General features: G+C 40.4%; 1 protein-coding gene across 3 annotated transcripts in view; it reads right to left on the bottom strand.

Moving 5' to 3' along the window:
• LOC120497685 (kazal-type serine protease inhibitor domain-containing protein 1-like) overlaps positions 1-26,691 on the bottom strand; it is a 119,279-nt gene that overhangs the window by 24,289 nt on the left and 68,299 nt on the right. For all 3 annotated transcript variants that reach the window (XM_039699463.1, XM_039699462.1, XM_039699464.1), the window contains one exon: positions 8,362-8,443. The gene's annotated coding sequence lies outside the window, so the exon portion shown is untranslated. The remainder of the gene's footprint in view (positions 1-8,361; positions 8,444-26,691) is intronic.

Below are 26,691 nucleotides of genomic sequence, written 5' to 3'. Positions count from 1 at the left end.
TCTCTGTTGAAAACCTCAACTTCACTAACACAAATATGTACCTGGCTTCAGAAATAAGCGAAGTTCTGGATCCAGGAAAGGAAGAGCCTTGAGTTTGTAGCTGTCAAAACATTACATCCTGCAGCCACAGGTCCTTCAACTACTTGGTGTAAAAAGCAATGAAAATGCTCAGGAGCTGTCAAGAAGGCAATTACGTACTTAATATGGAAATTAACTGCAAGCTGAGGTAAAAAATGGATTATGAGGAAAGAAGCTGGAAAAACCTGAGGAATCCCTTAGACTGGGAATATGAATTCCAGGAGGTATCCTCAATTGCTGATGTTCCATCACTGTCAATACTTCAGAAGAACCCCTCCCTGTAATTAAAACCCCTTGACGAGCAGAAGGGGTTGGGTGCAGGAAGGGAGCAGGGGAACGCGGGGCTGTCCCTCCCCAGAGGCACTGAGGAACCTGGGTCTCATGTGAGAATATGAGACTCTCATACGGCTGCTTTTTGCAAGTGGACAGAGCCCAGGGAGAACTGTCCTGTGCTCATGGATCCATTTCCAAAGGGCCCAGGGGTGGGATCAGCCGATTCTGAGAGCAGCCGTGCTGAGGGACCGGCGGTGCTCCCCGCGCCCGCCGCCACCAGGACACCAGTGCAGAGCAGTGTTTTAGCATTTATTGAACAAAATATGAACTACAGTGCCAGGCCTGAGTAGGTAAAAAAAGAGAATGATCTACTTGTAACATTCAGCAGGAGCTTCAGGGGAATATTTTTATACACGATGGATACTACTAAACATAAACTAATTTACAGAGGTACTTGGAATCAGGTCAAGAACAACTCCTCAGCTACTGAGGATATGCTTACATTTATAATCCCTGTAGTGGAAGACCAAAATACAATTTTATAAACTCCTATTGTTAAAAGAAACCATTTAAAGAAATTAAATCAACATAAAAGTGACCTTTGACATGTTTAATTCAAAAATTGTGTTTGAAATTCATAGCTCCTGTCAAAACAAAAACTCTGTAGAGACTAATCACTGAAGTCCCTGTGCTACTGCTGAGTTAAAAATCAAATGAAAAAATCCAACTTGCACCAATTTCTTCTTGCTGTGGGAGAAATTGCATCTCACTACCTTAAAATACATTGGCTTTCAAAATTCTCAGTAGTTTCATTTAACCCAAAGTTTTGCCCTGCACTTCACAGCAATGTCACACAAATTATGAACTCTCTGAGACTCAGGGGTAATACAAAATTCTGATAGGAATAAGAAAGGGGTTGTAAAAGATATTGGTGAAACTACTGGAGAGGAAATACAGGTTTGAATTTGGCTGCCAATTTAATGAGCTGCCAATTTAATCAGCTAATTACTGAAAGACTCCTCAGTACAACCAAAGGTGCTGGAAGGAAAAGGTGTCTGTGCAGAGGGAAGTTCCAAGGCAGCCAACAGCAGTCTGGGCTGCTGGGGCTCCAGGGAACATCCCCAGGCTCAGCCCTCACGGCCACCCCTTCCCTCCCTCCTCTGGACATGGGAGATGTCAGCACACACAGCTTTCCCTTCAGCTCTTCTTCATTGCTTTTACAGGATGTTGTAGATACATGTTACAATATTGGCTTTTTGCAAATATTAAAATGGATTTTATATGTGCGATGTTAAAGTAACTTTGTTATAAAGATATCGTTTGTATTTCTGTTCTTAATTAAGCTTAGACATAGTAGTGAAATAGCTATGCTTTTGTTAAAATGCCTGCTTGGATGGGATAACACCCAATGAACACAGGATGAGGACACCTGCTACAGATATGCCAACTATCAGCACTCACTGTCTGAAGAAAGTGTGGACCCAAGCCCAAAGTGGAAGTGATAAAGAGAAGGAGCCAAAACCACAGCCAAGAAACATGCAAGCTCTAAAAAGGTAGACCCAAGGAGGGGCCATGTAAAATAGTTAATGGAATATGCAAATAGGCATAATGGGTCTATGAATATGCAACAGGTTGATGTAAGGGAAAAGGCATTTAAGAGGTATCCCTGAAGAGAACAGTGTGGTCTTGGCTGAGTGTCAAGCACCCAGCTGTAATAACCTTTGCTCTATGGTCCTTGTCTCCTATTGTCCTTTATTAAACTTTTAAATTTTCACAGGAGAGTGAACATGTTTTTCACACAGGAGAAGCTGTAACACAGAATGATTTCCTTATGGCTGAGTTCATTGCAGCAGGGCTTGTTCTAGATTTAAAACCAATAAGTGCTTTGAATGGTTATAACACACCTGAATAATATTTTAACATGTATGAATTAGATGAAGATATAAAAAGACTTTGGTGAGATTAAACAAAGGTTGTGAGAACATATCATATTTATAGAGAAAAAGTGTTTTTTGCCTTTTCCTGTTTCCTATTTTATTATTCACCTATGTCCATAAAGATGGCTTGAGCTACACTTTCCAGGCATTCGGAATGCTGGGCAGTGCAAAGAAGTGCCCAGACAAAAAAGGAAAATGTAAATCATAAAGATGAGGCAGAGCTTCAAAAAGTGGTGTTTTTTTTTTTTTTAAGCTTCCACAACAACAAAATGTGCAGAAAAGCTCTCAGATCAGCACAATGAGTGTGTCAAGAACCAAGATAAATTTGCTGAAAGAAAGTGATTCTGAAACACGAGTTAGAAATGCAGCACAATATATTGCGGAACCACCACTCCAGGAATGAGGAGGCCAGAGCAGTGCTGCTCAGAGCACTGAGCACACCACTGCCAAGCTCAGCTGTTGCTGAGAAATACCTGTTAGACTGCAAGAATCTGTTTAACCAAAATTTTGAAGAAGACCCGTTATCTTATGAAGTTGACACTGAATGGATTACCACACTAAGTTTTGAAATACATGTTCTGGAAGCAATTTAAAGCTCATTAGAAATAATTGTGTCTGGCTACTGGAAAATGTGGTAAAATTTAATCCACATCCAAATGCTACCTGAGCTGTGAGCACAGGAAATTGTTTTGTGCTACTGTGGCTAACCTCTTTGCTGACCCTTAGCAGTAACTGCTACAGCAGCTGAAAGCTGAAGCAAAATTAAAAACTTACATCAAAGTATATCATGACAGAATGTAGATAAATAAAAACAGCATATTGAAAATATTATTTTTATGTCAGCCTCTTCTAATGAAAGGTTTCTTTACTAAAATGTAAAGAAACCACAAAACAAAAAATGGATGGTCCCAAGATGCATCGAAACATCATTCCTCTACCACTGAGAGTTCAAAAACACATGGTAAGGAGACCTGTACATACAGAATTAAAAGTGAAATATACTGGGGATAAAGAATGGTGAACTACACTATTCCAAATCCTCACAGTTCTCTCTGCTGTCTATTTTAAATCACTATCGCTCCCTCAGACCGGCTCCAGCCGTAATGGACAAGATACAACAGCCCTTGCCAAGAAGCTGTGGAGCCCCAACAAGGATAATTGCCTGACTAAGTGCATCCTACGCCAGGCTTCCCATCTTCTGAGAAGATCACATTAGCAAAGGCATCTCAGAACTGTCTGCAGCACAGCATCAGTGATAAATGAGCAGCAGGAGAGGACACTCCAGCCCTCCCCCAAGCAGACAACTCAGCACTCACCGGGGTGCTCCTCTTCAAAACTACAGAAAAATTCATCTTTTGAATTTTACTCCCTGACAACTGAACATACGTGCATATCTTAAAAACAGGCATTTGGGGGTGTTTTCTGCTTTGCACTCAAACATATGAAATCACTATATGCCAATCTAGGGAAAAAAGAGTCTCTATTCCAGTCTAATATTAAAGATGTCAGCATCCAGACTCACAAGCTTTTGTGTATGTTCACCTTCCCCAAACAGTTCTACCCTTTTTTCCCCCTTCTCCCTTCAGCCCAAGCACAGACCTTACAGCTCTTAGAGAAATGAAATGGAGGGATCATTCAGACACAAACAGACATCACAAACTTGGGTTAAACTGAAGATAGAAAGAAAGCAACACACTGGATGACCAATGTTTGTTTCAGAGTCATTTCCACAGTTATTTCCTGCACGCAACAGTACAAGGCCCCACACAGAACAAAGCCACATACAAATTTTAGCTGATTTGCATCACCTGAAGAAGGCCATATGTGTGAAGTATCTCTATGTTACCCAAAACTGCCTTGATTGGTGTAGTTCAGGCTCAGGAGGAATGCACATGATGTCAGCAATCACCACCGTGGGTGACAACAATCACCTGATGCACCTCACTTCAGTCACTAATTCCTTGTCAAAGTGTTGACTGCACAGAGGTGTATCTCAGATCCCATTTTTATGTACCTGTAGGTTTACATAGCAAGAAAACTCCCAGCTGACTTAGGACTTAACCAGAAATGTTTGTGTTGCATTTGATGCAAATAAAATTCCTGAAAACAATACATTTACATGCATTTTCTGTATATAATTGCATTTACTGGGCAGTTACCATCCGGGCTATGCCCGGTGGGCTGCCTTGGCCAGGATAGCTCAATGGGCTCAGCACAGCATGTCCAAGCTTCCAAGCAGCTCCCAGCTGCAGGCAACCTAAGCAAGCTCAAGTGATATCAGCTCTTAGTGATTAACAGCTCTGTGTGATTTCAGCCCTTTAGCTTGCTGGTGCTGCAGCAGCAGACACAGGGAGAGAGAGGAGAAAAGCTGTATAAGGTTCTGTAGAATTCTTTATTGGGGTCTTCCACGAAGGTTCTCAGTGCCAGCTTTTCTAGTGAACTGGGCAGAATTAGGGGTTTATATCCCTTACAGAGGTTTTGGAAATTGTCCAGTAGCAAGGGTCAGGGGAAAGTGACCTATAGGCTTTCAGAGAGATAAGTAAGGTCCGAAGGAGGAAGAGAGGGGCTGCTAAGTCCAGTCATCATGACTTGGCATTTCCTAGCTCAGGCTTCTGACCTCCAAGAGGCCATTTCAGGCCCTGGGCCTGCTACAATTGCATATGAAAGAGGAGGAAAAATCCTGTTCTAAAATTTAAATTTAAATGTCACCAATGGAAGCACAATACGATGAAGCCATATTTTCATTTATTGCTTTATGTTCTGTTCCTCTCAGAAAAAGGAGCAGCCAGGCTGAGCTGCATGGTCTGTAGAGAGGGATCAAGTCTTTCTCTACAGAGCCAGAGACAGAAACTCTCAGTGTCAAGGGCATGGCAGGGAGGAGAGGGGAGAGGCCCTAGAGCTGGAAGCCAGGTGCTCAGACAGGGGTTTACCAGGGCTGGTGGTGGAAAATAGAATTTCCTAGGGATAAGAGGAGCCTGGACAAAGTTTATGGCAATCCTCTCAGTCAGTGGCTTAATTGAGACAGAGACCAAAAGGAAGTGCCTTCCCGCAAAGGACAGTGTGAGGAAAGAAGGAGATGCTCGCTTCTGTTTGCCCCCTCTGCTTCATGCCATGACTTTGTGTTTCTCCCAGTTTAAAAAGAAAATTATTACCATATAAATTTCAGTCAAAGCTATCTTGAGTTAAAATGTGTCTCTGATCAGCTTTGAGGCGCTCACCATAAGCTGCAGGCACATACAAGACGTCTGGCTGACTTGGTAAGATAAATGAGCATATTTTGTCTGGTGTCACTCCTGACATTTGCTGTGCTTCTTCTATTTTATTTTTTTTAACCTCAGTCATAAAATCATGCTGAGTGAGAGAATCTCAACTATTTTTGTGATTTTAAGTTACTTGGAAGAATGGTATGGAAGAAAACTTGAAAACTGAGTCCCAGGATTGGAAGGCATGTATGTGTTTATTCTTTTATCTGAACCACACAATTTTTCAGAATTGGAAAATTCAGGGTCTGGAAACATTGTTCAAGAACCCAAAGTGAATTTTATGATCATCACTTGGTTTACTTGTTTGTTTTTCCCCAGATGTCTGCCAAGATTACACAGGCCTAAAAGACAAATGCACTTTAAAAGATCATAGAATATTATGGATTACAGTTTTCCTTAAAAATAAAATTATTAAGATTTTCAGGAAGGCATTGGAAAACAATGCAGAATTCCTTTATATCGATATTTTTAAGGAATTTGTAAGTTCAAAAGATTGTACTTCATTAATGAAGCACATTTCCAGCTGTTACATCTTTCTGTACACTGGAACAGAAATGTCAGAAACTACCACTTGGTGACAAAAGCTAAAAATGCTTACAGCCATTATTCAGTGCTGATCAGTTGTAGTACTTGAAATATTTACAGTGGGCAGGGAAACCTTCCCAGAGCAGTGTGAAATGGGGCTGAGTGGGGCTTCACTCCAGTGCCCAGAGCCCAGCAGGGTGATGGCCACGCTGTGCTGTCCAGCTGTGCCAGCTGCATCCTGTGAAATCCCTGCTCCTACATGGGCAGGGCTCAAGAGTGGGCTCTGCCCAGAATGAATCCTGGCAGTCACTCACCCAACAGAAAACCTGAACAGTTCCTCTTAAGTCACACCTAAGTACTGCAGGGATCACTGATGGGACCCTGATGTTCACATGCATGTGCTTTAAAGCAAAATAAACCCCCACAAACACTGGGGGAGGCTCTCTCCCACATCTCCATTTTTTCTTGCTTTTAGCTGATAGGTGATTTTAAATGTTTCTTCTGGAGGAAATTAAGTACAGTACTCCTCTTAAACCTGTGCTGAGTGAAATGCCATCCTTCCCTAGGAAAGCAGTTATGAAATACATGGAAGAGAACACAGGAGAAAGCTCTTGGGCATAGAAGATACCCCTGCCCATTGCAGGGGATGTACTCAGTGACCATTAGCAGGTCCCTCCAACCCAGCCCAGTCCGTGATCCTCTGCTCACCTCCCCTTTTCTGTGGCACACACCTCTGAGGAGATGCCACACAGTCCTAAGAATCTCTCCCATAATTTAGCAAAGAGGGTGATCAAACTGTGGACACAGGCCCCACAGCTCTACTGCTCAGTTTTTACTCCTAGATCTGCAGTGGGCTCAGATTCCCTTTTACACTGCACAATTAAATCCCAGCATGAGTCAGAAAATGTTTTCTGGTCCTTATGAGTAAAAGCTCCCAATACCTTAGGGCTGGGAATTTTATCAACTGCATACACACCATAAAAGCTGCAGTTGAAAGCAGAAGGTTTCCTTACAAAGGTTTTTGGAGATTTTTTTAGGCATGAATTAGGAATGAAGCAGGTTGAAAACAACTTGTGTGGTTTACTCAGCGAGGTTTAGAAACTTGATGCCAACAAGTGAGCTGAATGAATGTCCAATAATATGGTTATGTTTTTCCTAAGTGCAGAAAGGACGGTGAAAGATGATGGAAATAAATTAAAATAAAAAATTAAAAAGGAAAATATGATTGCAGTTGGATCAGGTACCATAAGACAAGTAGGGCTGAATCATCATCATGACTACAGTTTATATTTTTTTAGATCAGCTAAAGATTGGCCTTTTATTTTTCACACATTTTCAAAGCTTATTTTTATTTTGATTAATCATTTTAACAAATTTACTTAAGAACACAGCTGAAAAATTTTGGTCACTTACAATACAGTACATTTGCAAAAGAAACAAAAATTATTTTGCAAAAACTGAAAGTTACTTGTGTGTATTTTTTTTTTTGTTACAAATAAATGCTTTAGGTATTGCACATATATTGTGTTCATGTCCGACAGATCAAATGCAACGTCACATTTGAAGTTTTTTATGAAGGCAGCCATGTAACAAACAATTTCAACACCCAAAATTCAGTCTGAATGCAGTAAAAGCAACTTCGATGGGTCAATTTTCTTTCTTTAAATGAAACAAACCATTAATGGCTTTTCCCATTTACACAAACTACGAATGAGGTTTCTCTACAAAAACTTGGTAATATTCCTTTCTAAATATTGAGAAAGCAAAATCATCTGCAATGTCAGTTGGGGTGTAATACCAACTGCTAGTGTCAGAGACCTGTTGCAGTTGCAGGCATGAGTGGGAGTAGTAAAATGGAGCAACTTATTATAAACACTTTTAACAGTGCTCTAGGGTAGAGCTGTTATGGTCCTATTATGTTTCAGAAGTGCTGGAATATAATTTGAATCCATAAAATCATCCCACACCTCTCAATCAGCAGCCTGGATCAAACACCTCACGAGTGGGTGTATCTCTGTGGGTGTGTCTTTGCTGGAACACATCTGCAGCTGCCAGAGCAGCCTTGGGTTAAAGGTGACACGAGCAGCCCTGGTGCAGCAGGAAACCCTGAGCCAGGGACCGAGAGCTCCCGAGGCCTGAGCCCTGCACTGCCAAGGTGGCTCTGGCTGCAGTGCCTCACAGTCCTGCTGGGAATCCATCCCTGCTCAGCAATAACAATTCACAGGACTTACATCACGAGCCAGACAAAGGAGTACATTGCAGAGGAACCATTAATGAATACCTACCAACGGACAGATCACTTTACTGGCTTCTCTGAAGAGAAGAATTCTGTTTCGAGATGATCCATCAACTCTTAAATGCTGTGATCTAAAAAATAACAGAAAAATATTCAGATCTTCATCAGAGCTGAACACAGTAATGGATTCACTTCTAAAAGAAAAGGAAAGAAAGAAAGAAAGAAAGAAAGAAAGAAAGAAAGAAAGAAAGAAAGAAAGAAAGAAAGAAAGAAAGAAAGAAAGAAAGAAAGAATCACATACATTTTCTGATTACAGAGCACAATTAAATTATTAACTCAATGGATTTACATATATATATATATAATATATATAGGAAGGGTTTCACACTTCCAGATCATGCAGCCCCAGCTCTGCTGTGGTTTGACTCTGTTTTGGAGTGGAGATGAAGCCCCTGCCAACCAACGGCAGCACTGCGTGGACAGATGGATGGACAGACATACAGACAGATGAACAGACAGACAGATGGATGGGCTGCTGCTGCCTGAAGCAGTCCCACACTGCTGCATCCTGCAGCCATCTGCCTCAGGCTCTGCAGCTGAGCTATAGAGGGGAAGAGGCTGACATGAGAAATGTACTTTAGAATTTGCTTCTCTCTCCTTTATGGAGTTCCTCACATTTTGAATCAAACAAATGAGTTAAACACAACATGGAGAGCTGTCCAGTAATAAACTGGGATTTAAATTCAAATCTCACCTACCCAAGATACTCTCAAAGGGCACAGATGACCCACATCATCTCATACCTCTAAAAGCTCACTAATGGCAGCTACATTTTTACCGAGGTAGACTTCCAATACAGCTCACTCTTAAGAGAGGATGGTCAATTCTCCAAATGCAGCAGATGCCAGGGAAGCTACAGAACTGAGCTGTGTTACTAATTCTGCTAAGTCATCCCCATTCCTCAGCCTTCTGAGCACACCCATGGCACTGCACGGGGAGGCTGCCATGCTGCACAGCCTCACTGTGGAACTTCATGGGACAGAAAGCAATCACCTTTTCAGATTTCATGGCAAGAGTATAAATTGACAGCCAAACCCTCCAAGCAAAATGTAAGCCAGCAGCAAAGGCTGCTGATACATCCAGGATACATCTTAATTCAGAAACTTGAAGCATTGAGTCCATATTCATTGACCAGCAAAGACTGGAAACTACAGTCAAATTTTATAAAAGTCAGGGTCAACAGAAAGGCTTTGGCAATTTATTGCTTCTTTTATAAATCTAATAAGATTGAATAAATTGGTTTTAAGCAGAGTATTATTTTTAAGTGTTTCTAACCACAAGCTTCAAGGAATCTGGCTAAGGCATGAACTTAACCTGAGCAGTCAGTTCAAGCTCAAAGGAATTCAGGCTGCAAAAAACAATACTGAGGTTTAAGTCCCTGTAAGTGGGCAATAACTGCGATTACAAAGAGATTACTGCCTCATGAGAAATGCATTCTCTTCTTGTGATTAGGAAACTTCAGTCTCTGCAGCAGTTTGCTCTTTCAAGCTTGTATCTAATCCTGAAGAGTTAAAACACACAACTAAAAAATTTAGTTCTTCAAAATCAGAATAATGTTGAAGAAGCCTTCTTACTGCTGTTCATGATTTTATTTGCTTAAAAAAATATTATATGAATTTGGACAAACATGTAACACTGTTAGTCTGGTGAAAAGATTGTCCTGCTTGTCCAAGTAATCCACCATTGGAGCAGCACAAGATCAGCCAGCCCAGCATCCAGCTCAACTGCAACTTTTAAACGTGCACAAGATGAACCCTGTCCCTGGCAGGTCAGTTTTCTGTGAGCTCAGTGTCTGTGTCTGTCCACACAGGTATTTTCTATAGGCAGCTTCATGCACTCACCCACAGACATCAGGTGTGATTGAGCTGACTGCAGCTCTGAGTAAAGCTAATGATTTCATTCTTCCAACCCATTTTCTTATTGCAACCTCTTTCCTTTAGAGAGAACAGAAATCCTTAAACCCGAGCATCAGCTGGGAGGAACACAGGAAAGAACTGCTCTGGGTTCCCACCTAACTGTAAGAAACACTAAGTGAAAAGAACAAAACATTTCCCTGAACTCACAACTGAATTTTCATGGATGTATCTGACTCCAAACTAAGGACCTTAGACTGCATTTTGGTACTAGTATGGAAAAACAGTTTAAACACTCAACATCTTACCAGGCAGCCTGGAATAGACTAAATTACCTGAGGAGAATCACCACTGTTAGGGAAAACCAGGTTTTGCCTGTCTACCTGTGGGTAGTGAGGGTTTGCCAAGGCCACACCTGCTCATTCAGACCTGACCAACTACAGAGCCCACAAGTTCTGAATACAAAAGACAAATAAACTTTCCCAAGCTGTGGTACTGCAGTCATCATTGACAGCTTGACATATCAATATTTCAGGAAGAATAAATGACTTTCATATCCAGGGGGTTGGTTTTCTTGGTTTGGTTAGTTTGTGTGGTTTTTTGATTTTTTTTGTTCTTTACTGGATACTTGGGAAGATGCTACACTTAACACCTGAAGCTGCTTAAAATATTTGGAAATATTTTAATGAAGTCTTTTGAGAGATCACCTAACACAACTTAAAAACAAATTTTACTATTATTATAAATATTTTCTCTTCATCCCTTGCCAGAGGAAAACTATAAATCTTGTCTCAGCTGAATGAACACCATTTATCATATTCATTTTCTTGTCAATACAATTATGAAAAGCCTTTGGCCTTTTTCCAAGGAGCCTGATTTGCTGGAGAAACTCAATTAGTATAAGCAAGCCTGCTACAGAGCAGTCCTGTTTGGCAGCCCAGCACAGTCCTGGTGTACCTGCAATGCTCCTCTGAACCAGGAGCCCGACAACTCCATCCTGGTGTTAAAATACAATAGTGCCCTGCCTTCCCTCCCTCTTCCTTGGACCAAAAGATCTTCAAAGAAATTATTTCTGCTCATTTTTGCCATCTACTGGACAAAGCTTAAATCCTAAACACTGTGATCAGGTGAGAGATTACCCAGTGTCATGTGTTTTCTTACAGACAGGCCTTAGACCCAAAGTATTTCCTACAATCTCTTGAAAAGTTTATCAAGACATTCTTCTAACAATGATTTATAAGCTACTTTTTCTGATAGTACTCAGTATAGAATAAACATTATCTTAAGATATATTAAAAGCTTAATCTTTTATCTCTTGCTTCTTTGTATTGTTTATCAATTGAACAAATGTAAGTAAACAGACATTATTTTTTATAATATTCTGTGTTTTCCATTTTCAGTATTGAAATACTGGGGCTTCAAACATAACAGAATAACAACTCTTTGTAAAACAGTTTTTCTTTGCTATCAAACCCATTTTCTGATGATATATTTAAAACTAAAAAATAAACATGCTAATATCAAAGGATATTTAAACTTGATACAATAAAACTGGCACCTGACCCTCCCTTCTTTTCCCATTTATCTTTTTTGTTTTAACTACAGCAAATAAGAGTTGTGATCATAGCAGCTCATTGTGCTGTAATGCTTGGGATCAATACCTGGATGCACCTGGAGTAGTCTGAATGAGGAGAAATCCGCTGAACAGAAGCATCCACTTCTCCTTTACAGCTGAAGGGGAGGAAGAAAAACATTTCGAACCTGTGCAAGGGTAAAGAAACTGGGAAGGGCCTGAGCCTTGAATTCCAGACAAAGCTACATGTCCACGTATTTTTACTGAGAATACAGAATACTGAAATCCAAAAATTGGATGCTGTTTTTATTTACTTGAAATGAACTTAATCCATGAAGTGGAAGGAATAAATTAATTTTTAAAAATCAAGAAAGGGTCCTGAGGATTGTATATCCTGAAGCCTTCCATAGAAAGCCATCTCCATGGGTGCATCTCTTTCTTTCCAGAGGAGCAGAGGTAAGATGCTGTTACTCCTCCCACAGCTGGAGGTTTGCAGTTCTGCACAGGAGCATGATACTCATGGTACATAAGGCAAAACAAAGTCAAACCAATCTGGAATGGAAACAGCACTGATCTGCTTTTACACATGTTCCTGATTTTATGAAGTTTTAGGGTAACACAAGCACAAATAGTACTAATGAAGTTAAATGTACCCAGTGGTGCGCACTAGAAAATGAGATGCTAATTCACAGTCTGGCCTCAGGAGCTGGGTGGTTTGTTGTTGTTTTTGTTGTGGTTTTTCTTCCCCCTCCAGTCTTCTAAAACTGAAAATAAGGGATGCCTTCCACTCATTTTAGGAGAAATAAAGATGACACTGCTTTCTGTTTTGGATTTTCTTACTTCTGAGCCTGCACAGACAAAATCCCTGCAGGCTTGTAAGGGTCTTAAACAGGGATTTTCTGAGTGGCCATCAGGATCCTACTCCCCAGCACCCAGGGATGGCAGGGGCTCAGATCATCAGGGGGTCCTGTACAGCCTGGCAGTCCTGAAAAGATAATTTCCTGCTTGTGATTTGATATTGATGCATTTTCCTTTCTTAACCAAGAAGATTATTAGTGAAGAGTAGAGTTTCATGATTGACTTAAAATATAAATATTTTTTAAAGCTTGGTTTCTTGCAGATCATGTAATTGTTCTTAAATGGTTTTTGGTTTTTGGCCATAAAACAAACACATAATTAATTTTCATAGTTTTGTGAGATCTAAATTATAAATCAAGTATTTTCATAATCTCTCACTATGTATTTCAGCAGTTTATTTCCAACATGACTGTGTGCCTGAGAAAGAGCTACAGCTACTGTATTTATAAAAATACAAAGCATTTTCCTGTAGGGTTAAGAAAATACCCAGGGGCAATATTGTATGTGCTAGTTTAAAAATGTACACAATATTTAAAACAAGCAGAGTTCATTATCATTACTTTTTGAAGAAAACTACAATGTAAAGGTTTTGATTTTGTTTGCAAAAGTCCATTTTCTTCCGGATCAAGACAACTGCAGGTGTTGTGATATTAATAGGCTTGACATAAATAGAAAGTAGCTGACTAAATTAAAGACATGATTCATACCAGAGAAAGAAATCTCCCCAGATAGCACTTGCATGGTATTTTTTAAGCACTTTTGATGTTAAACCAAATGTAGGTACATTGTGTTTGAATTAAAGACACGGGTTTGGAGGTTTTTTTCTTTCTAGGACAACACGAGGGATGCACAAAGGGAAGGAGTCGCCCTGGATATGCTCTAGGCTGGTGGTGTGACACGGGGACAGTGCGACACAGAGACAGTGTGACACAGAGACAGTGTGACACAGGGACAGTGTGAAATGAGCACAGTGTGACACGGGGACAGTGTGACACGGGGACAGTGTGACAGGGGGACACTGCAACACGGGGAGAGTGTGACACGGGGAGAGTGTGACACGGGGACAGTGTGACACAGGGACAGTGTGAAATGAGCACAGTGTGACACGGGGACAGTGTGAAATGAGCAAGTGTGACACAGAGACAGTGTGACATGGGGACAGTGTGACACAGGGACAATGTGACACAGAGACAGTGCGACACGGGGACAGTGTGACACAGAGACAGTGTGACACAGAGACAGTGTGACACGGGGACAGTGTGACACGAGGACAGTGTGACACAGAGACAGTGTGACACAGGGACAGTGACACACGAGGACAGTGTGACAGGGGGACAGTGTGACACGGGGACAGTGTGACACAGAGACAGTGTGACACGGGGACAGTGTCACACAGGGACAGTGTCACACAGGGACAGTGCGACACGGGGACAATGTGACACAGGGACAGTGTCACACAGGGACAGTGCGACACGGGGACAATGTGACACAGGGACAGTGTCACACAGGGACAGTGCGACACGGGGACAATGTGACACAGGGACAGTGTCACACAGGGACAGTGCGACACGGGGACAATGTGACACAGGGACAGTGTCACACAGGGACAGTGCGACACGGGGACAATGTGACACAGGGACAGTGTCACACAGGGACAGTGCGACACGGGGACAATGTGACACAGGGACAGTGTCACACAGGGACAGTGCGACACGGGGACAATGTGACACAGGGACAGTGTCACACAGGGACAGTGCGACACGGGGACAATGTGACACAGGGACAGTGTCACACAGGGACAGTGCGACACGGGGACAATGTGACACAGGGACAGTGTCACACAGGGACAGTGCGACACGGGGACAATGTGACACAGGGACAGTGTCACACAGGGACAGTGCGACACGGGGACAATGTGACACAGGGACAGTGTCACACAGGGACAGTGCGACACGGGGACAATGTGACACAGGGACAGTGTCACACAGGGACAGTGCGACACGGGGACAATGTGACACAGGGACAGTGTCACACAGGGACAGTGCGACACGGGGACAATGTGACACAGGGACAGTGTCACACAGGGACAGTGCGACACGGGGACAATGTGACACAGGGACAGTGTCACACAGGGACAGTGCGACACGGGGACAATGTGACACAGGGACAGTGTCACACAGGGACAGTGCGACACGGGGACAATGTGACACAGGGACAGTGTCACACAGGGACAGTGCGACACGGGGACAATGTGACACAGGGACAGTGTCACACAGGGACAGTGCGACACGGGGACAATGTGACACAGGGACAGTGTCACACAGGGACAGTGCGACACGGGGACAATGTGACACAGGGACAGTGTCACACAGGGACAGTGCGACACGGGGACAATGTGACACAGGGACAGTGTCACACAGGGACAGTGCGACACGGGGACAATGTGACACAGGGACAGTGTCACACAGGGACAGTGCGACACGGGGACAATGTGACACAGGGACAGTGTCACACAGGGACAGTGCGACACGGGGACAATGTGACACAGGGACAGTGTCACACAGGGACAGTGCGACACAGGGACAATGTGACACGGGGACCGTGCCCCGCTCGTGGCTCCAGCGCTGGCCCCGTCCCCTCGGGGCCGGGGGGGCTCCGTGCCCAGCGCCGCTGCCAGCGGGACGAGACTCCCTAATTGATTTTCACGTTAGCTCTGAGCAGATGGAGCAATAATCAGCCAATAATGGGCACATATCTGATTTTGATTCATTAACTTAAATGTCTTGCTCAAATCTGCCTTTTTTTTTCTAATTTACTTTTTTTTCTTCAGAAAAAACACAAAGATCCTCGGATAAGAAAAGATTTCCACAAGTTTTCTAGTGCTGACATAAGGAAAATGTGTAGGAAATGCTTTGGATTATTCAATATGCTCTCACAATGAATAATGCAAATTAAAACATTATATATGAATACTATGTATTAACGTTTAAAAGTGCTTCCTGTATTAATATATTTAAAGGGATAATAACAATAAAATGTTAATTTAAGCTTGTAATATTTTGAATGGTGTAAGACTAACTGATACTCATAAGAAGCTCCAATTAAGGCTGCATTGAGACTCTCATTGTACTGTTATTTTAACGTATCTTTTGTTGTTTTCTTGGGGTTTTTATTAAGTAATTTTCCAAGTAAATTTTCTTCAAAAAATGAGTTTTCAGTTTACAGGAAATGATGCAAATCTCTGCCTGTGTTAACATTAGTTCTGAGATGCATTTTTTCCCCTCTGATGACTGAAGTGTGGCTGTAGACTCTTACCTGCTCCCATGCAGACCACACTGTATGCAGATAATTAGCCCCTACCACAGGGATGTTTTCAGGATAATTAATAGACATCAATAAGAAACACCAGTGAATGAAAGATATTTTAACAACATAAACCGACTTTTTGATTTACTCACACATAAGTATTCTTCTCTAAATTGCAGGTGGGATTGTATTTCTTTTCTTTTTACAAAAAAAAAAAAAAAGGTCACAGTTCTACAGAGTCTGGGAAAAATGCAATCATAGAACCATGGCAAAAAGTAAGGAGTTCCCTCTTTAAACCCAGGATTTTCAGTAATGTACTATTTGGTGCTACCACTGCAATATTTATAGTGTTGACAAATACAAAAGATAAGAGTCACATATTCATTTTACTTGATCACATAAAAGAACAAATTATGGCTGGTGCCTTGTAAACTGCTCCATGTGAGCTCAGACCAGGGCTAATTTCTACTTTTCATATATAGACTCATCATCCTGGCTGACCTGGGTGGCACAGACATAGCTTTATCCCAGGACTCTTTGGTAGTCTTTACCAAAGACTACTGAGGTTGCTGGGAGTATTTTAATATTTGCATTTCCTTCTGTTGTGCATTGAAATGGCCTGAACTCACAAAGATGCTCAGAGGTCTCCACTCTCATTAACTTTAATGGGACTCTGAAATCACTAGAGAGGAAGTGTTCAATACTGAGAAGATGCAATATAAAATTGTAACTTTATAGTCATCTGTATTTTCATACTTGGTGCGCTGCTTTGTCTGCACAGAAAATCACTGCTCAGCAGCCATGGTGGCCAAAACATCAAGAATTAAAGAACTTGACAGCAATACTTTATACATCTCTCTGAAGGCAGCCGTGGATGCAGCAAGTGGAAATAATCCACTCTGATTTTGGTTCCCTTGCCCATGCCAGCCACAAAAAAGGAGAGGCTGCACAGAGCAAGGCTGGGGCAAGGGAGAAGGCGAGTCACCATGGCCCCTGGCAAGACAGGAACTTGCTTTTGTTTGGGCACTGCTGGGGACAAAGAGCTCCTCTTGTGTGGCTTTGTGGGACGTGGGCTGGAATAGGACAGCCCAACCCACAGGCCACCACCAGGTTTATTCTGTCTCCACAAAAAATAGTTTAAAAAAATGCTCTTTTGCAAATCTATTTAAGAAACAGTTTGGCTGTGAGACTTTAAAAACTATGAATAAAAGTAGATGCCCAACTTTTTTGAACTGCAGTCACAGGTTCACAGGTTGTGAACCTACACAAACACCAGGCAGCTTCAGACACCGCAAATTCCAGTGAAAGAACAACAACTACTACATAAACCACATTTTTTTGTTTTCTACTATTAAATTGAGATATTTTTATTAAAAAGCCCATAACCACACTTCTTAATAAATGACCTCAATCTGCAAGATCTAAGATTTAGATTTAATATTCTTGTTCTGTAAAATCCCAGTAAAGCAGTGATTCAGATAGGATCCATCAGAACTCAGCTGTGTAAGATCGCACTGCCACAGCCAGCACCAGATGAACAGCCCACAGAATAGCCTCCAGAATCCCAAGATGAATCCTGATACATTTAAGTCACTGGTACAAAATACCTTAAACTCTAATAGGAGCAAAAATCACCCTAGATTCCATATTTGCTTACATCACATTCAGTAAGAAGCTACCCCCCAATCTCCTAGAATCCCAAGAGAATCTAGTTTTAGTCCACTGTAAGTAATCAAATAGCACTTATGTGCATAAAATGTATTAATGACAAACAAGATTACATACTTTTACATCTGCATTTTGTGTGCCATCCCGTGGGATCCGGAGTGCCCTGCAAACTTCACAGTGATGGCAGGAATACCTGAGGCTGCTGCTTCTTTCCCAGCTGCATCCCAGCCCTTCCTGGGGCAGCAGGACAGCAAATGGCACCACCAGCAGTGGCCAAAGAGTGAGAGGAGGAGGAAAGAACAGCAAGTACAGGAAACACAGCAAAATGAGCTTGTCAGCATTTTGGGGGTTTATATAGTCCTCTTCTCACTAATGAGGCAATTTTGTGCAGATTTCAGTTTCAGAATATCCTTCCCTGAATATCAGTGACAGGTTTCCTTAAGATTTAATTATAACAAAGCCATTTTAAAAACAAACTCAGGTATTTGGTTTCAGAGTCCTGAAGCCCATTTTTCAATGATTTTTTTTCAAGAGAAAAAAAAGCAAGGAGCTGGAGATGTAAATATTCCCAGAAAAGCCCCTCTGACTTGCCAACATGTGCCAAGTGTATGACTGAGGCCATCTAAAACACACGAGTCTGCTCACACCCACCACCCCCAAAACAGGGCTGATAATGGAAAGTCTGACAGACCCTTAACTATAGTGGCACTACTGGGTGCAGCTATAATATTACCCTCATAATTCTACTATATAATAACAACAAAGGAAAAAAAAGGTGAAGGGTCATTGTGCTTTGTCTTTAGAATTAAGATGGCTGTCTTCATCCTTACAGCATACTCTTAATTCTGGAGACACATCTTAATAACCTCTAAATAGTTCCAACAAAAGAGCCGTGTCAGAGGAATGAGCAGGCCCCAAGGTGTTTCAACTGGAGTGTTTTCATCTGCCTTTATTGCTCTATCCCTCTCCAGAATTAAGGCAATAACCTGTGATAAATTATTCAGGAACTGCTACAGGGATCAAAGCAAAATCATTCTGTTAAAGTGCTGTTTGCAACATTTGGCACTTAGTGTGAAAACTTTTAATGTGTGCAAGCTGAAAATCAACGATTTTAAATAATTTAACAGCATGGAGTTTCTACAAACCAGCTAAAGATAGCATGTTGCTATTTAACTGCTTTTTCTTCAGATCCCTTTTCCATGCATTTGTAGCAAATCTGATGATGTCACAACTATAAACAAAGTACTACTGAGATTTTAACTGCCCAGGCACTAGACACCTTACCCACATTGTCAGGAGAAATCTTGACATTCTTAGGAGAAAATGAGGCACTGTTTTAATACTGGAAATTTTTCCTATTAATAGAAAAACATGAAGAAGAAAGTAGCAAAACAAAACAAAACAAAAAAAAAAGGAAAAAGAAAAAAGGAAAGCAACACACATAATGACTTCAGCCATCTTCAATTACATTTGATATCCCTGGAAAAGAAACCTAACCATATGCTTAGTATGCAGATATAATGATTACAAATGTATATTTAACGGAAAGATCTCTCTTGTTACAACTGTTTTTCAGTGGTGTATTGCAGAAATACTAAAAACCTAAAAAAAATCCTAGCCAGTTAGAAAGTCCTAGTAAAGCCCACAAATTAAATGAATTTGGCAGTCCTGGAACATTTTCATAGTGATATTTTAACAGTGTCATCTCCCTGTGGATTGCAATATCAAACATTTTATTGAAGAACTGAACTGTTTTTGTTTTCAGTACTTGCAAAATGAAGTACCTGAAAGCACTTTTGCATGTATTATTTATTTATTATGATAGAAAAAATAGCTTTAACCTAATAAATTGTGTTTAAGATAATTTAGAGCAAAAGTTTTGTTTATGATAAAGCATTTAGTTCTTTATCAGTAGCTTAAAGCACCAAGTTTTCTTTATACAAATTAGACAGATGGTGCTTACAGTAGAATTTACTAAAGGTCTGTCACAACAAATGCAGCCAAGCTGCATATTTAATCACTGCAGAACCTTGTCTACCTGCAGCTGCCAACTGCTAATCCAATTTCCCTGATAAATGTGGCAAGAGACACGATCAGCAATAAAGAGCATCTAACTCCATTTTCCTGCAGGGCGTCTTTTGATGAACATTTAGGACGGAAGCAGGAGTGCACTGTGTGGCCCTGGCTGGTGGCAGCTGCATGCATTGTGAAGACACAGTTCTCAGGTTACTCACTTAATTCTGCCACTATCATTATGTTGCTATTGATCTCAGTAGCTCTTGTCTACACAGCATTACTCTAGATGAAGCTGAATCAGGCAGTTATCATGCATCAAACTTGCTCAAAAGCCTGGAGATTTCCCCTTAATTACTTGTGATTTTATTTGCAAATACCGTTAAAGTGTAATCAAGCAGTCACTTTCCAGGGTCGTTAAGAACTTGCTAGTTTAGGAATATATCACTGGCACTCCATTAAAATTTCTCTACTAAGGCAGTTTCAAGCAATCCAGACAGGACAATGGCAAAATTATTTTAATAAATTGAATCCTCACACAAAAGGAATCCAGTTTCCTACAGAAATGGTTATGCCACCAAATGACCTCTTTGTTCTAATTTTTAGGATTTATAACTTGAACATAGGAGAGGTAAATACAGGACAGGTGAACTGAATTTATTTTATACATGAAAAGTGATTACAATTAAATACATAAAGCAACAACAAAGAGAAAACCAGAATTAAGTAATTGTTTAAATAACCTTCAGTACAATAAAAAAAAAATATTGTCCTAATTCAAGCAATGACTATGAACTGCACATCTTCTGGTACTCTCAGCCACATACTGCAGCCAATTATTTACCGAATACTTCCAGCACAACTGTTTATTTCCTTGTGAAAAAAGCAGATAAATATTATGAAGAAGTATTAGAGTTGCCACCATATTTTAAAATAGCAAATTAAAAATTACTGTTAGGATTTCTTCAAAATTACCCTGTTTAGCTGAAGTGTGCACTCCAATGTGCAGTTAACTATTCATTCAGTGATGGCAAAAGGTCTCTTTAATGCAAGAGTGTTCCAATATATTATCATTCCTGATGATGCACCTTGTATCCAGTAAGTCTTTTTCTTCCCTAAAATATACTGTTGTTTTGACACAAACAGCTTGCTACACTTAAGGATTTTACTAATAAAACATAATGTTGTGTTAGATATTATGACTGTTGCCACAGCTGAACTGCCTTGTCAAATCAATCCTAATATGGCTCCCACAGGCACATAAAAACCTTATTTAGCTATCAGTTATCCTAATCACTTTGTTCAGTTTAAGGGTGCAATACTTCAAGACCCGTTCCAATTTATACATATATGCCCAGCCATTTAATAAAGTCTTGATTTATATAATAAATTCTTGTTTGGAAAAAAAAAATACTTTAAACCAGCAGTGTTTTATCAAGTGTGTTACATGTCTTCTCATACCCCCAAATAAATATGCTAATATACACAAAGAGGATACTTGCATGGAAAAGGGGAATATGGAACAGGTAAGCTATCGTTGAAGAAAAATCTGTCTCTTTGATTATAAATGAGTCTTAAATGGGGTCCCCTGATCTGCAAAACACTGGAGAAATCCCAATGCCTTTGAAAATCTTTGTACAAAGTTTATCTAGGATAGTATTCACAGCCTTTGTACATTTGCTGTCTATATTCCCAATTAAACAGATGTATTCAGGTATAGACACCCACATACAGATGCACAGGTGTCCAGGGAGACTGGCAGCAGAGGTGCCAAGCTTGCTGCTGAATGCTTGCCCCACTATCAGCTCTTCCCACACATTGTTTCTTCCCCTAGAATAGAAATAAACCCACCTTTGTTTCATCTTGTTCAAAACTACTGTTGAGTATCTGAGTGATACCTTAAATCAAACTGTGAGGGGGAGCAGGAAATTCTCAAACTCATCATCATCTTCATCTACAGGAAAAGAAACCAGAACAAACCAGCAAAGACCTCATCTTTGCACGTGTTCAGAAGGGTCAGGCTCTGAGGCTTTCACAGAGAAATCTCATATTGTGGGAACTTCATGGGACCTACAGGAACAAAAATCTGAGCTAGGATACATTTCTACTGGGCTACAGAGATCACAAATCATTGATTTCAAACTACTTGTGTCTAAGACTGGCTCACGCTCACATTTCACACCTTTCTCCTTCTGGTATTTCCTCTGTTAACCTGCAGCATTTGTTTGCTGCCCTACAAGAATATTCACATAAGAAAACAAGATTCAACAGTTAGAAAATGGTAAATTTATAACTACAATAATAAAATAGATTATTTCACATGTGTAGTTTATGATATTTAAACGGTAATCTTTTATGTTCGTGTACTGTTTTTCCTGCCTCTACCTATTTGGGATAAAGAATGAAGCTGCCCTGGAAATGAAACTGGGCTGTGTTGGGATTATGTGTGACACTGCCTCACTTATTTCAGAATATGTGAGTTTAGGAGACACAAGATGCTGTGAGAAGGGAAGGAGATCAACAGCTGAAAGGTATCCTGGAAGTCTGGTTTGATTTTGTTTTGTTGTGATCCCGAACAAGTAACTGTGGACAACTCTTTAGAAATGGCAATCTGCACGAGGATCAGCCCTCACCTACTCATCTTTAGGCCCGAATGAGGGTAGCAGGCTTCTCCCATGTTCATTCCCCTCAACACTAATTCAGGGTAGTAATTTAATTTACATTCTTCAAAGGGCTCTTGGATATAGGGCTTCTCTCCCTTCTGTCTTCATGGGCAAACTCTGGAAAGCTAAGTAACAAGTGGAGTTAGGAGGAGACTTTTGCATGTTAAACTGGTTGTACAGAGCTAGTGTGAGCTTTACAGGTCAGTTTCCACACTTCACACACCCATCTGTAACACAGACCTAATTCCAGCCCCTTACCTTTACGCATACTGCAAAGACCAGATCACTCACCCCAGAGCAACAGTAAAAATGACAGAAAAGGCCTAAAAGAAATGCCCGAAGTGAAGTCACAATGACTTACAAATTCAGACAACACCCTGGAAAAAGATCATAGTGAGTAGTAGCTTATCTTGAAGCGAGGATGACACATCTTCTGAACTGAAAGAGTTAAATATCCTCTCAGAGAAGTAATTGGGATCCTGCAATTAAAACTGCTCTATAGTCATGTCAATATTTACAGTTGCAGTGGCAATCCAAGCCCTGCCATTTCCTCAGTCCCAAATACCCAGCTTTGTAACGTGAACTGCTCTGATCTAATACAGGGCTTTCCAGATTTTTCTAAAAGCAAAGGAGATACATTCAATAACTTACTGCTGCTCACTGGTCAGCTCAGTTACAGAGCCTTCAAAGTACAATCTGTGCTCAAGGACTTTCTTAACCTGCTGAAGGGTCTGCCCAAATCCCTGAGCTGCATCAAACCCCAGAGGGAGAGGGACTTTGTGCTGCTGGCAGCAAAGGGTCTGATGGATTTTGGGCAAACCCAATCTGAATTTTATCTAGAAATACATGCAATACAGATATTCCTTAGATCATTAAAAACTGTAATCTGTTATTCATTAAAGCAATTATGTTTCATGGCATATATTCTAATCACAAAAGAGACACATGAACCAAATTACTTTTATCTCAGTTGTTTCAGTTACAAGAGATAAAAATACATCACGTCCATACTAAGCCACATCAAAGACTTCACCAAAGCTGAAACAGAGCCGTGGACGTTCATTACTTTGACTTCAGCAAGGTCTTTGGCACTGTGTCCCAGAACATCCTGAGCTCACAGACACTCACAAACACCCAGCACGCTCACTGCTGTCACTGGGGTTTCCTGAGAGCTTTCACTGTGCCATCCCTGCACATCACTGACCAAAGACTTTGCTAACTTTTGTAAGAATAAATAATTTTCCTTTTAATTTTAAGTAGATTAAACTCTTTCTGAAACAGGTAACATTGTAAGAATATGTTTTATAGCTGCCAGCTATTGGAAAATCTCCTGATTTCGTTTAAGGATTGTTTCTCTGTCAATCTATAACGTCCAACATGGAATTACCTGGTTTTATTTTGCAAAACTTCATAGTTGGTTCCCCCCAGTTATAGGGCACAGTCTTTAATCATGAGGTAAACAAACACAGGGACTGAGAATGTTTGAGAGACTAAAATTATTTTACCCCATGTTACCATACAAAATAAAAATAAAACTGCAGCTATTTGCTACAAAAACATAGAGTGGAAAAGTTAATTACCAGAAAGAACTAAACATGTATGAGAGAGCACTTGGTTTCACAAACATAAAGGAATGACTAACATATTCCATTATGTAAATGAATTCAAAGATATTTCACAACTGATCAGCTAGGAGGGACATAATGATTTATAATTCAAATAACTGGGCTTTGAAATCAAATTGGACTAATATATTTCGAAATACGCAAACCTGGAATAATTGTGAAAGTAATGGAAACCCTGATACCAGCCCAAATAATTTGTTGCCTTTGTTGATACATTCTTATGCTTTTTCTTTTTTTTTTTTTTTCTGGTGATGTAGTGCAGTTGCTGAAATGATGGTTTGCTTTTAATTCTACATTATCCTTTAGAAAAATATTGTAATACACATAAAAAAAGAAAAATATCAACTTCTGAGACTGTATAAAAGCTGATTGGTGTACAGGAAAGTACTGAAATGAAATAAATTATTACTTTAACCTTTCAGAAGTGACACAATTTAATCTATTTCAAATACTGAAAATTGATCCACTGGATCTAGCATCTTAACAATACACTATTTCTTTCAAAGTAATATCTACTTAAAGCCTTTAAAAAACCCTAGATATAATGGGAAAAGGCCAAAGTTTGCAATGCCAGGAAGTAGTTATGAACTACTTCATATGTTTGAAATAAAAAGTACTTCAGTATTGTTATTAAAAAAAACCCCTATTGGTAGAGTTTTTAATAGGAAAAAATACATATCTTTAAAAGCCAAAATGACCAGTGAAATTAGGTTGTACATCATTTTCTGGGAAAAAGGAAAAACAGCCTCGACAGGTGTAATTTATCATTTTTCTGATTTAATACCAAAGAAATATATTAAAATAATAAAAAGAATCCTGAAATCCTCAAAATTTGTAGTGATAAATAGCCCTCCCTGTCTTTATTGCATTATGCCTACTAACAGAAATATTGCATGGTGGATTTCGCCAGACAAGGACGATTATTTTCCAATAAAAAGTTGCATATTAAATTCCAGCACAAAAGTGGGTGTCTAATACTTTTGAAATCTTTTATGGTTTGCCAGGGAACACAATTTTAAACTTAACTAATACAAGCTCAGGGTGAAGTGAAGCAGCATTGAAGCTGCCTGGGCACAACCCCACCCCTCCAAGCAGCACAGCCACCATTCTCAGAGTTCCTCTTGGAATCATTCTAATGGAACCCATTTGGGGTATTTGTTTCTTCAGCTGATCTCTCTTTTTGCTCATCTTTCACCACTTTACACTGCTGATAGAGAAGTTTATTTCATTTAAAAGAAGAGGACAGTGCTGCTGGACATCCTGAGCACGCAGAGGGGTCTGAAACTGCTCTTGAGACAGTTACTCAGTTTCTGCAAAGAAAAACCCCACAGCTTCATCACAATGCCAATCTTCAAGAGAACTTAGGGTATTAAACATCTACTTTTTCATCCTTTCTAGGTCTTGATATTATTACATTTATTTCACGAGCAGAAACTCATTTATTGCAAATATAATGTGAGTAATCTGAAAGCTATCCCACCTTTGCAGCCTTGGAAAGTGTTATTTGCACCAACAGTATATCTTGACCCTATTTCTGGAGAGCTCCCATGTGAATACATTCCTTTTCAAGCCTCCAGAATACAACAGGAAATGCTGAATGCTTGCTGGCTTTAGCAGCAATGTGAGGTGATTCTGTCAGGAAAGACAGGAATAACAAGGTAAGCACTCGCAGTCAGGGGCCCTGTGCTACATTTCATGAGGATTCTGAAAGTGTTCCGAATCCTACTGAAGCAATAAGTATCCAGTAGAAAGGAGGAGAGAGCTCATTAGTTCCTTCGTAAATCTTGTTAATGAAATAAATGTCTCTCATTCTGGTTTTGTTGAATTCCTTAGCAATGTTTCAAGTCCTTTCCAGTCTGATTTCTGTGATGTCATGAGAAAATAAACACATGCATATTTAAAATATCAAGTTAGCTGCTTAATGGTATTTCAAGTCAGCATATAGAAGTACACCTTGTATGGTTTTCATTAAACAAAATTCACTTATGGAATGTGAAAACCCACACTCATCTTTCAATCCAAGGAAATATATTAAAATTATTCCTACAGTATTAGAGTTCTAAGGAGAAATAAAATGATACCAATTGTCATATTCCAGTTGCCTTCCCCTCTGTTTGTGTAACAACCCCCTCTAGAAAATTACTGAAAAGTTGCTTTTGTGAGCCCTGGTGGTTTATTATCTGTCATATACCTTTAAATATTGTGTCATCAAACACTGCTACCAGGGGTTGTGTTTTTTTCTATCTTCTTGCTTGACTGACTGAACACTCCAGGAACAAACATTCTTCTGCAACTTATGGTAAGTGAATATTAATTACGATAAGCTACAAAAGGTTCCAAAAGAGAGCAAGTTAGCATCCATGATTGTGTAAGAATTTCACAAAAATATCTGAACCCAGATGAAAATCTACATGAAAAGTCATGGCTGTTTCATCAGTGACACACTGAGGAACCCCGAATCAGGCAATGACAAGACGTGTCAAGAGCCTTTCAGGAAACCCTGCAGCTCCACTGCCTTCTGCAGGGTAAGGTGGGGCAGAGCAGGACCCTGCAGAGCTGAGGCGCTGTGTGAGTCAGTGCAGAGCCCTGGGAGGGAACCTCCTGTGCTCACCTGCCCCACCCAACAGGAGGTGAAGAGGTGGCCTTGGCCTTGGGATGAAAGTAGTAAACTGTTGCTAGTGAAGTGTAGGAATGTGATTTTTCAAGAGAGATTACTGAATCCCAGGCTGGGTCAGGCTGAGGGGCCACAGGGCTCCCCTG

This window comes from Passer montanus, unplaced genomic scaffold, assembly GCF_014805655.1.
Source record: "Passer montanus isolate IOZ18808 unplaced genomic scaffold, ASM1480565v1 scaffold133, whole genome shotgun sequence".
In the NCBI taxonomy this organism is placed as follows: Eukaryota; Metazoa; Chordata; class Aves; order Passeriformes; family Passeridae; genus Passer; species Passer montanus.
The sequence above is the reverse complement of the archived record's forward strand: the minus strand, read 5'-3'. Positions and strand labels throughout refer to the sequence as shown.